The sequence below is a fragment of the Oppia nitens genome, unplaced genomic scaffold (genome assembly GCF_028296485.1).
Source record: "Oppia nitens isolate AA-2021 unplaced genomic scaffold, nextdenovo-longstitch-racon4-pilon3 scaffold60_pilon_pilon_pilon, whole genome shotgun sequence".
Classification (NCBI taxonomy): Eukaryota; Metazoa; Arthropoda; class Arachnida; order Sarcoptiformes; family Oppiidae; genus Oppia; species Oppia nitens.
The window spans coordinates 47,501-60,000 of NW_026533244.1; the positions used below are offsets into that span (position 1 = coordinate 47,501).

Genomic DNA, 12,500 nt, shown 5'->3' on the forward strand with positions numbered 1-12,500 from the left:
TCCTCATATTGAAAAATAAAGTCAGGCCTTGGACCCGTTCGCCGGCCAGAAGCTCCCGAAGAATTTCCTTCGGGCGGGAATAACTCGGGTAGCGGACATCGGACAGACATGGTTCTATCATATTATTCTTCGTATTCGGATGGCCAACAATTCATATATTGATCATAACTGTGTACAATCAAGTCTTCGTGTCCAAATGGCCCGTCCCGTGAATGGCAAAAAATGGTACCGTCGGGCGGGAATAACTCGGGAAGCGGACATCGGACAGACATGGTTCCACCATATTATCCTTTGTATTCGGATGGCCAACAAGTTGTCTATTGGACATAATTGTCCACATTGATGTCTTCGGGTCAAACTGGTCCGTTTAGTGATATATGTACAGTATTTTCTATTATGTATAGGAGAAACGGTATTTCGGTAATTTTGACCAGAAGATGATCATCGATTGGAATGAATTTTCAATATGTGGTAGTAAATAGGTTTGCGATACTAATTAGATATGTCCCGACATTGTGGCCACTACCTGGGCCGCAAAGGCCATCATCTAGTGATTCATTGATTTTCCCGCCAAAACAACAATTTTTGACGGCCCATTATATTTCGGGTGGCGGACATCGGACAACATCCGTACCACCATATTATGGACACTATTCGGATGGCCAAGGTGCTATATGAAGACATAATTGGCCACATGGATGTCTTCTGGTCAAAAGTGCCCGTCCCGTGATTACAACAGTGTACTGTATAGTACAGTACAGTAATGTATGGGGAAATCGGTATTTCGGTAATTTTGACCAGAAGATGATCATCGATTGGGATCAATTTTCAATATGAGGTTGCAAATAGGTGTGCGGTACTAACTAGATATGTCTCGACATTGTGGCCGCTACTTTGGCCGTAAAGGCCAATCAACTACTAGTTACATAGCGATTGCCTCCGCCGAAAACAAAAATTGCCGATAACTCGGTACAGGTTAACCGCCCGAAGTCAAGATTGGAAGTGAATGATTGGCTATTGGTTAGCCACCTAATCAGCCACTCAAAACACTTGGCCAGCCATCGGTTCGGCGGGACCAACATTTTGGGCAAGTCGGTATAACTCGGGTTGCGGACATCGGACAACATCCGTACCAACATATTATGGACAGTAATTGGATGGCCAACAAGTTGTCTGTTGGACATTATTGTCTATATTGTTGTTTTCGGGTCAATATGGCCCGTCCCGTGATTACAACAATGCATTGTATTGTATGTGTTATTAATGTATGGGAAATATAGGTTTTTCGGGGATTTGAACCCGAAGATGGTCACCGATCGGGACCAAACTTCGGGAGAAGATAGCATATAGGTATGCGGTACTGACTAGATAGGTCATAACATTGTGGCCACTACTTACCGATTTACCGTTACTTACTCTCATTTACATGTATGCTATACTGGTGTTACACCTAATATACTGTACATACATTTTTTTGTTTACTTTTTTTGAAAAATCACTACTTCGGTAAACGGCCACCGATCGGGACGTGACATATGTCATTAGAACCGCATTGGTGGCAAGAATATAGTTTGAAAGTTTGGTCCCGATCGATGGTCATCTTCGGGTCCAAATGGCCGAAAAACATGTCTCCGTAGAGAGTACATGACAGACATTTTTCGGATGGCCATTTGGACCCGAAGATGAGGTCAAATCATATTGTGATACATATATGACTTGTTGGCCATTAGTTGGCGGTCACAACAATGATGGTCCGGTCCCGATCGGTTGGCCGTGGCCAGAGTTATTCGGGAATGTTGTTTTCGGGAAAAACGCTTATAACACGACCCCCGGTGGTCAGAGTGAGTGGCCAAACGTATTGACACCATCTAGTCAATGAGGCCTAACAAGATATAGTGACAATTTGGTTACCGAAGTTACCGACGGGCCTCCAGTGTTGTTTAAACATGTCATGTTTTTTCAAGTAGTCAAAGTGCACATCTCAACTTGTGCCTTACTAAGAAAAAAGTATATATATGGAGAGTAGTAGTGTTGAGTACGAGTCAAAGCACTATATGCGGTGTTCACTGCATAACATTTGAGAGAGTCGTATAATGCTATACGATGACTATACACACTATAGGGTGTCAAACCGATTAATGAGAGATAGTCGGTGACACAGTATCGATAACTCTGTGATTCAAACGGCGTAATGCCGATGAATATCAGATTGTCGTACTTTTTGAGGGGACGGCAAGACATGTTCCTCGCTTTATCAACGGGAGAGAGCCGTGCGGTGTAAGTGAGCCAGCTGTTAGTACGTGGGGGTCGACAATACAGACTGCACGCCTTGATTGATTGCACACTAAGACCGCAACTACGGCAACTCTAATACATGTCAGGATAGGGATGACTGGCGTCGGTTCGGGTACCACTTGAGTTTCCGCCTATAGTCAAACGCGTAAAACCGTGTCACTGACTGGGAACCAGAGTGCCGATAAACATGAGCAATATGAACGAAGGCTGACTTTGAATAGCGCCGCGATAGGTTGGCTATAACTAACGGATTGAATAAGTTGATAACCGCTATAGCGGTACTGTTGACGGTCTAGTCGATGACTGACCGGCAGTTTGGGATGTGTGATAACGCCGGGCGAAACTAACGCTAGCGCTATACACAGACGCAATGTTAATGTGAACACTGGCCGCTATATTGAAGGCAGTGTGAGTCGGTGTAGGACACCGACAGCAACAACAACACGGACCGTTCGGTTCTGTGTGTGTTTGGCTGAACAGCTACCTGGTTGATTCTGCCAGTAGTCATATGCTTGTCTCAAAAATTAAGCCATGCATGTCTAAGTACATGCCGTATTAAGGCGAAACCGCGAATGGCTCATTAAATCAGTTACGGTTCCTTAGATATTGACTGTCTACATGGATAACTGTGGTAATTCTAGAGCTAATACATGCCCAAAAACTTCGACCGGAGACGGGAGAAGTGCATTTATTAGACCAAGACCAATGGGGTTCCCTTGTGGGGCTCCTAACGGTGGTGACTCTGGATAACTGTTGCTAATCGTATGGCCTTAGTGCCGGCGATGAATCTTTCAAGTGTCTGCCTTATCAACTGTCGATGGTAGGTTATGCGCCTACCATGGTTGTAACGGGTAACGGGGAATCAGGGTTCGGTTCCATAAGTTCGTTTTATTGTTTGAAAATTGAATAGTACAGTGAAATATAGCCCTCTTTTTGTCGCTCAAAGGCATAAAAAAGAGGGCTAACAATTAAAACATAATTAGCAATAAGTAGCGATTACTTTAAACAATGAGTGCTACTTTAGAATACATGATTAATGTCTATAATTAGCGATAATTAGATAATAATTAGAGGGAACGGGAAACAGTAAAAATAATGACAGAAAATGTAGWTGTTTCCCGTGTCCGTTTGGTTGATGATAATGACACTTGAAAGGTCGGCTTTGGTTGATTGGTCGGTGCTGCGGCACGATCGGTTGATCGGCTATCTGAAACATGAAATGTCCGTTGATTCACTTGAACGCTTGCGAAGGAAATCGCGTTAAAAACCAATTGAACGCATGCGAAGGAAAACGCGTTAAAACCCAACTTTAGTGGTGTACGTCAATAACGTACATACCAATCCCTTAAGGGTTACGGGCAAGTCGGAGTGTCGACGGGGGATGCATCCCTGTTGCGCTTCGATCCCGTGACTCTGAGGGGGCGGTCGGGAATGTCTTGGAGTCAATGCATCTGACAGAAGAGATAGACCCGCACGAAGGAGTTAGACCCGTCAACGGAGTAACAGCCGTTCTGAGGAGTCTTAGTGGAGACGAAACGGGCAAAAGAGTTGTGCTGTAAGTAACTGAAAAAGTAAAAAACTCGGACGGGAACCTGTCCGAGAAAAAGGAAAAAATTTTTTCCGTAAACAAAACATAAGTGTAAAATATCGTCGGCAGTTGTCTTTCGTTTCATCGGTAGCGCAGCGGTAGCAGTAGYGGTGATCGTAGGGTAAGTTAGTCGTCTCGTAGTAGGTCTTCGATTAGTTGTTGTTCGATTGGATGGTCTTCGATGGATCGATTGTCGATTGGATGGATCTCTTCGGTAAGTTGGTCTTCGGTTTGTGTGTCTTCCGTAAGTTGTTCTTCGCTTCGTTGGTCTTCGTTTGGTTGGTCTTCGGTTCGTTGGTATTCGTCGGTCAGTTGGTGTTCGGCGGTAAGTTGGTCTTCGGTTGTAAGTATGGATTGAATAAACACTTCAAAAGCATTGAAGTGCTGTTTGTTTGAAAAAACACAACTAAACTCTCGTATGTTTGTGAGACTTTTGTTTAGTGTGCGGTAAAGTTGTCTTCGGTAATGGTCGTATCGGCGGCAGTGGAGAAGTCGGTGAGTAACGTCGTCAACACCGTCATTGGATGGACAGTTTGGGTGTGGTCGCAAATTGAAGCGATGTAAGTATTGGCCAAAGTCTCCGTGGCCCGTAAGTACTTGTGTGATATTGTGTGTAATTTTGAAGTCTTTAAGTGCTACTCTGTTTGCAATGTTCGGTAGGAAAGCGTGTGTTAGTCGACCAGTATCGGCAGAGTCCCAGTGAGATTGCCAATCTTGGACGACGGCTTCGGCGATGGATCTTTTGGTGTTGGTATTGATTGCGTAAGTGTTTCGGTAGATTCGGTAACTCGGGTGGTCAGACGAAAAGTATGGAGTTCGTCGCTCAATTGTGTCGTAAGTTATGAGTTGGAAATACTTTGGTTTGTATGCATATTCTGATGGTTGTAATCCTGTACGTAAGTAATACTCGGTTGTAAGTTGTTCAATGCGGTGTTGTATTGGCGTGATTCCCGTTAATGTCCATAGCGCTTCATGAGATGTCGTTTTGTATGCGCGGGTGATACGTAAGTTGGCTAGTCTTTGAGTAGATTTAAGTCGTCGGGAGTTCTTGTCGACTGTGGCTTTGCCGGCCCAGACCGGTGTAGCGTAGGTAAGTGCTGGTTCTATTGCACACTTCCATATTGTTGAAAATGTTCGGGAGCTAAGTCCCCATTCACTTCGGGCCACGCGGGAGAATCGGGTGATTGCTTCACAAGCTTTGTTTGTAACGTTTTTGATGTGTTCGTTGTAGGACATCTGATGATCGATTGTTACGCCCAAGTACTTGAGTTGTTTAACAAATGTTAGCGGTTCGCCACCTAAGTATAAGTTCGGCGGTGTTGATTCCGATCCTTTTCCGATAGCGAGGACTTGAGTTTTTCGTGCATTAAAACGTAAGTTAATATTAGCACTCCAAGTGTTGATTGCGGTAAGTGCTATGTTAGCTCTTTCGGCGGCTACTTTGGAGTTACCGCCACATGCGATGAGAAGAGCGTCGTCAGCGTATGCTTGAAGTGTACAGTCTTTCGGTAGTTTAAGTTTGAGTAGACTGTCGTAAAGTATATTCCAAAAGATAGGGCCGGATGGTGAACCCTGCATACAGCCTTGTGTGGCTTGTCGGGTGATTGAGTTTGCTTCCGTTTCGGCGATTACATAGCGGTCGGTAAAGTAACTTTGGGCCAGTCGGTAGAGGTTTTTAGGACATCGTTTAATTTTCAACGCGTTGAGTATGTGAGGCCATTTCGCGGAGTCAAAGGCAGATTCAATGTCCAGTGAGATGACTAGAACACTGAAGCCTTTACTTCTGTATTTCGTCGCGATGTTCGTTGCGGTAAGTATTGCGTCGGTTGTTGAGCGTTGCGGTACGAAGCCAAATTGTCCGTTCGAGAGTTTGTTGTTGGTGTACATAAACCATTCTATTCGTTTGATTAGAAGAGAGTCTAGAGCTTTGCCTATTGTTGGTAAGAGGCATATCGGTCGGAAGGCTTTGTGAGTGTCGGTTGTTGCGGCGGAGGTTTTTGGGATGAATTTGATGAGTGCCGTTTTGAACTTTGTTGGAAAGTGTCCGTATGTTAAGCACAGATTGAAGTATGTTGTGATTTCGGTAAGTAAAGTTGTTGTAATCCTTTTGAGTATTTCAGCCGTTATTAAGTCAAAACCGGGTGATTTTTTGGTTTTCATTCGGTTGATTGCGGCGTTGACTTCTGTTTCGGTAAATGCGTTGTCCATTGATGTGTTAGGTGGTCGTCGGGTGTCTTCTCTTATGGCTCTCTCAGAGATGGTGTCTTCCGTCGTTGGAAAGTATGCCGTGAGTAGTGTGTCCAAAGTCTCGGCTTCGTTGCCACATATAGTACCGTCCGGTCGTTTGATAGACTTTAGCGGTGCGTAGACTTGTTTTTTCGTTCGAAGCATTTTGTATACGGCTCCCCATGGATCGCGTTCACTGTCAACGGAACAGAAGTCTTGAAAAGTCTTGTGTTTAGACTTCATCATTTCGATGCGGTACGTATGATAGGCTTTCTTGAAGTCTTCCTTCTTCTGTTCGTAGTTTGTCTTTGCTCTGTTCATTCGGCGGCGTAGTCGGTTGGCTTCGTGTCGTAGAGTGGTAAGTGTTGAAGTCCACCACTTGTTTGAGTATATCGTTGGCCTGTATAGAGGGATAGTTTTCCGAGTTATTGCTTCGATGTTTGTGAAGTAATAATCGGTTATTTTCTCTATGTGTTCGGCTGTTGTTGCGGAGGCAATGAGTTGACCAAATGTTGGTTTCATTGCGTTGATTTTGGCGTCAAATTCTGTCCAATTAGCCTTTGATGTGTTGAAGCGCTTAGCGTTTGCGCGAATGTCTTGTGGTTTTTCGGTAGTCCATAATGTCATTTGGATGTACATATGATCGCTGAGTGTTATGTCCTCAAGTACTCTCCAATCGGTTGATCTTCGGGCCAAGTTTTGCGTAACAAGTGTTACGTCGATGAAACTGGTGGCCGATGTTGTTTGATGTTGATATGTTGGTGTTGTGCAGTCGTTAAGCAATACTAGATCTTCGGTTGCGATGAAGTCCGATACTGCAGCGCCTCTTTGGTCTTCTTCATTGGCGCCCCATGCGGGTGAATAGGCGTTGGTGTCAATTCCGATAATAGCCGTCTTTTGTAGTGTAAGTATATTTTGAAGCTTTTGTATGTCTTCACTGTTTGATTGATTGTGTCGCGGCTTTCCTTTATGATAAGCGCTGACAAAAGTGATTGATTCGGATGCGGTAGAGATGGTGGCTGTTGTTATATGCTCATTGGATAAGTTTTCGTTGAAGTATAGCGATAGACTTGGATTGTTAACGGCAATAGCGGTCTTGTTATTGCCGCAGACTCGCATAGTCGGCAAGCCGACCACACGAGAGCCTTGAGCAGTGGGTTCTTGAATGAGAAGTATATCCCATTTCCGTTCTTGAGCTATTCGATGGAGTTGTGCGGTGGCGGCGTGTGAGTGGTTAAGGTTGACTTGAATGACGGTAAGTTTGTGGAGTCGTTGATCTTCTGTAGCGTTAGCATCCATAGTTGGTTCTGTTGAATTCGGCTTCTTTGTAGGCGGAGAGCATCGGACAGTTGTTTGAGATGGCGGAGTGGTCGGTCTTGTGTTTGTTTTTGTTCAGACGTTTGTTTTCTGCAGTGCAGTTTGCACAACAGACTTTGGTCTTGTCGTTGGCAAGTGGACAGAGGACTTCTTTGCTGTTTCGGTAGGCGTGGTTTCCGGCACAGTGTGAACACGCAATTGTGTGTTTGCACTTGTTTTCGGTTCCGTTAGACTTGTGTACAGCTCTGTGGCCAAGTCCACAGCAGTTGTAGCATCGGGTAATGAGTATGTGGTCTTCAACGGAACATGAGTACCAGCCGAACTTGATTTTTTCGAGACTTCGTAACACTTTGCAAAGCGCTGGAGAGACGTCAAACACTATTGAAATGAATTCCTGTTTTTCGCGGAGTTTTGGGTGAAAAATAGGTTTGAAGTCGGCTTTGAATGCGGTTATATCGGTGTATTTCATTGAGATGGCGGCATTTTGTTGGAAGACTTTTTCAATAAAGTCTTTGTCTTCGGTATCTTTGGGAATATTGTGGACAATAACGCGTGGATTGCGTTTCTTCGGTGATCGGATGGTGTAGTTGTCGGTGAATGTTTTAGTCCCCATTAGTTTGTCTTTAAGTGTTTTTAAGTCATTGCCTGTATTAAGGGCAACAGTGACTTTGCCGTCTTTTCCTTTGCGGCGGTGATGAATGCCGATTCCCATTAGAACCGGGTCGATAGCGGTGTTGAGATCAGATTTGGTTTGGTCGCTGTCCTTGTGTGTCTTCGGTTCAATCACAATTGGATAGTCAATTGTGGCATTTTTGGCGGCGATGTCAGCGAAAGTCTTCGGTGTTTTCGGCACTTTWGTTGTTGTTATTGAGGCATTATTGATGCCTTTTGGGAGTGCTTCGGCAATCATATGCGGTAAGTTCTTAAGTGTTGACTGTATTTCCGCTATGGCGTCTTCGTGGTCACCGAGTCGGCTGCCAATAACGGTAGATGTATGTGCAGCGGCTGCAGCAGCGATGGCGGCTTTTTCGGCTAAGTATATCAAAGCCTTGTATCGCCTGGTGAATCCTCTGATGATATCCTTCTTCGGTTGTCCTATTGCGTTCAATTCTGTAAGCCACGTGTCCAATTCATTGTCRATCTCTTGGATTTCTTGAGCGGTTGCCGTGGGGTCGTACTTTATGTCCAGAATACTTGGAAACTCTTGTGTACGTGCGATTTTTGATGTGTAAATAACGTCCATAGGTGAGTGGTCCGTTGAGTTGTGACGTCTTTTGTTGTTGAGARAGGGCGTTGTTCCTTTGGCAGACATATTGGAGTGAAAAATAAARTAAACAAAGAAAATGGCGGATTAATAATTGGGTAATTAAAGGGTTTTTGGCCGATATGGGCCGAGTCCTGAGACACTCGCTTTCCGAACAACACAAAAATGTGTTCAGAATAGCGATGAAAAAGTGTTGAAAGCGGTGAGTGTTCCGTATAGTTGTCCAAAAGCGGTAAATATCGSCTCCAATATTGTTAGGCTTTGAAAACGCAATGAATTGCAGTTTTGAAAAGACTTTTTCGGCTGTATTTGGCCAATCTTTCGGCGGATTTTCTTCAGACACACCAAATTGTGTTCAGTAAGGCGATGTGGTAACGATAGGAGCGGTGGGAGGTCAATACCATTGACCAGATCGGCGGTATACGGCGGTAAGCATAAAAATACTTAGAAAAATTTTGAGAGAAATGAGTGCAATAGCAATGCGACTGTACTCATTGAAAGCTCAGAGAGAAGTGAGGGTTCGGTTCCGGAGAGCGAGCCTGAGAAACGGCTAGCACATCCAAGGAAGGCAGCAGGCGTGCAAATTACCCAATCCCAGAACGGGGAGGTAGTGACGAAAAATAACAATACGAGACTCTTATGAGGCCTCGTAATTGGAATGAGAACAATGTAAAACTCTTAACGAGGATCTATTGGAGGGCAAGTCTGGTGCCAGCAGCCGCGGTAATTCCAGCTCCAATAGCGTATATTAAAGTTGTTGTGGTTAAAAAGCTCGTAGTTGGATCTCAGTTCCTAGTCAGACGGTCCACTTGCCAGTGGCTACTGTTTGGCTGAACACTTTACCGACCTTGTCCTATGGTGCTCTTCACCGAGTGTCATAGGCGATCGGTACGTTTACTTTGAAAAAATTAGAGTGCTCAAAGCAGGCGTCAGTGCCCGAATAATGTTGCATGGAATAATGGAATAGGACCTCGGGTTCTATTTTGTTGGTCTTCGGAGCATGAGGTAATGATCAATAGGGACAGACGGGGACATTCGTATTGCGGAGCTAGAGGTGAAATTCTTGGACCTTCGCAAGACGAACTAAAGCGAAAGCATTTGTCAAGAATGTTTTCATTAATCAAGAACGAAAGTTAGAGGTTCGAAGGCGATCAGATACCGCCCTAGTTCTAACCATAAACGATGCCGACCAGTAATTCGCCTGAGTTCTCTAAATGACTCGGCGAGGGACTTCCGGGAAACCAAAGTCTTTCGGTTCCAGGGGAAGTATGGTTGCAAAGCTGAAACTTAAAGAAATTGACGGAAGGGCACCACCAGGAGTGGAGCCTGCGGCTTAATTTGACTCAACACGGGAAAACTCACCCGGCCCGGACACTGGAAGGATTGACAGATTGAGAGCTCTTTCTTGATTCAGTGGGTGGTGGTGCATGGCCGTTCTTAGTTGGTGGAGTGATTTGTCTGGTTAATTCCGATAACGAACGAGACTCTAGCCTACTAAATAGATTGCCGACTTATAACGTCGACAACACTTCTTAGAGGGACAGGCGGTGTTTCAACCGCACGAAACAGAGCAATAACAGGTCTGTGATGCCCTTAGATGTCCGGGGCCGCACGCGCGCTACACTGAAGTGATCAGCGTGCATTCAAAAACCTACTCTGTCAAGAGTGGGGAACCCAATGAACCTTCTTCGTGATTGGGATAGGGGATTGTAATTATTCCCCTTGAACGAGGAATTCCCAGTAAGCGCGAGTCATTAGCTCGCGTTGATTACGTCCCTGCCCTTTGTACACACCGCCCGTCGCTACTACCGATTGAATGTTTTAGTGAGGTCTTCGGACTGGCCGGTGCAGCTGCTCTTGTAGTGGCAGCGCTGTGCTCGGAAAGATGCCCAAACTTGAACATTTAGAGGAAGTAAAAGTCGTAACAAGGTTTCCGTAGGTGAACCTGCGGAAGGATCATTACCGTATGTTGTAGAGTTTAACTCATACACAAACGGCAATTTGTTGAACGCAAAAGTCGCTCAATCGATAGATAAGCGGCAAACATATCCCAAACGGTACATAACCGTTCATAGGTGATCACAAGGTACACAACAACAACAACAACAGTGTAACTGTTAGGTGTTGTGTATGAGAGCGACCGATCACCACTGAATATGAACACTTTAGTACCGGTGTTTGTCTGCAAAAAACACAAGACAAGTCATGAGGTGTCTAATCTGAGCAATGCCTACACACCGTCAAAGTGTGAGCACTTTGTCGCTATCGGCGTCAAAGTCGGGCTACAGAGTGATAGTCATAGGGTGCGCCCAAAGACTGTCGCTAGGCTTAATTATTGTGAGCGGTCTATGATCGTAAGCAATGCCGTAAAGACTTGACTTGTGTGTGCGCTTTAAGTTGAAAAACTTGTGCCTTTGATAACAATTGATAAAAACACAATGTGCAGTACAACTGCAAACGGTGGATCACTCGGTTCTGCTGGTCGATGAAGAACGCAGCTAGCTGCGATAAGCGGTGTGAAATGCAGGACACGCCGAGCACTTGATTTTCGAACGCATATTGCAGCCTCGGGTCTTTCCCGGGGCTTCGTTTGTCTGAGGGTCGTTAACATAATAAAAACATAGTAAAAGTCTGTGTCGAGAGTGCCGAACATACTGTTGCGCTCTCGTCAGACTAATGTTACGCCAGACCGTACAGTACACTCAGTGCGCGAGTGTCGTTGCGTGTTATCGCTACACGACTGTGGCAATAACGGCAGAACACTACACGTTCAGCCGGTCAATAGTTAGTGTGCGATGCCTAAGACATGTAACGGCACAGTGCCGGAGTAATTAGTACGAGTCAACGGTGATGTCTAACCGATTGTTAAACACAATTGTCGACCTCAGATCAAGCGAGATTACCCGCTTAATTTAAGCATATAAATAAGCGGTGGAAAAGAAACCAAACGGGATACCCTTAGTAACGGCGAGCGAAACGGGTAGAGCTCAGCGCTAAGTCCTGTCGTCATATAGGCGTACAGGAGATGCAGCGTGAATTCAGCAGTGCATCGCACTTAGTTCGCGGTAATGCAAGTTCCTCTGACAAGGACTTATCCATAGCGGGTGCTAGGCCCATAGCGTTACGGGACTTTGTGTGCAAACTGTTGAATACTAGAGTCAGGTTGCTTGAGAGTGCAGCCTAAAGCAGGTGGTAAACTCCACCTAAGGCTAAATATTACAGCGAGACCGATAGCAAACAAGTACCGTGAGGGAAAGTTGCAAAGAACTTTGAAGAGAGAGTTCAATAGGACGTGAAACCGTTTGTAGGTAAACAGGTAGAACCACGAAGTGTGCGGGGAATAAGATTCAACTGTTCTGTCGGTGGCAGTTGCCGGTGTCGTATATGGTTCTCTTAGGAGGGCAGATGCCGGTGACACTCAATGCTGTCGATAGGCGGTGCATTTCTTGATTCTCATGCTAAAGCCATGACCAATTAGATGACTAGTGCGCCCGTATGCGAGGGTCTCGAACAGATAGCTGGGTGCAATCACTTGTGAATGTACGCTAGTGTTATAGTTTGTGGATCCGGTGCGCACTCAGTGTACTGATTGGGTAACAATTTCTCCACTCATTGTGGGGTTTGACCGTAAAGAGTGCCGTCAGTGCAGGCGTCGAGACTGTGCCAATTTGGTCGCGCTTTGTGTACTTTGTACGTAAAGACAGCCTTAATGGTCGGTCTATGCTGGCGTCAGTATCTGGCGGTGCTTGAGATCAATCGATGGCTAGTAGGTCGGTATCTACCTGACCCGTCTTGAAACACGGACCAAGG

General features: G+C 45.2%; 2 non-coding genes across 2 annotated transcripts in view; both read left to right on the top strand.

Moving 5' to 3' along the window:
- Window positions 1-11,139: 11,139 nt before the first annotated feature.
- LOC128961995 (5.8S ribosomal RNA) lies at window positions 11,140-11,294 on the top strand. The gene has a single exon (XR_008484621.1). It is a non-coding gene; the product is annotated as a 5.8S ribosomal RNA (ribosomal RNA).
- Window positions 11,295-11,569: 275 nt separating this feature from the next.
- LOC128962004 (large subunit ribosomal RNA) overlaps window positions 11,570-12,500 on the top strand; it is a 3,943-nt gene continuing 3,012 nt past the window's right edge. The window contains exon 1 of the ribosomal RNA XR_008484629.1: window positions 11,570-12,500. This exon is cut by the window's right edge and continues 3,012 nt beyond it. This is a non-coding gene — a ribosomal RNA (large subunit ribosomal RNA).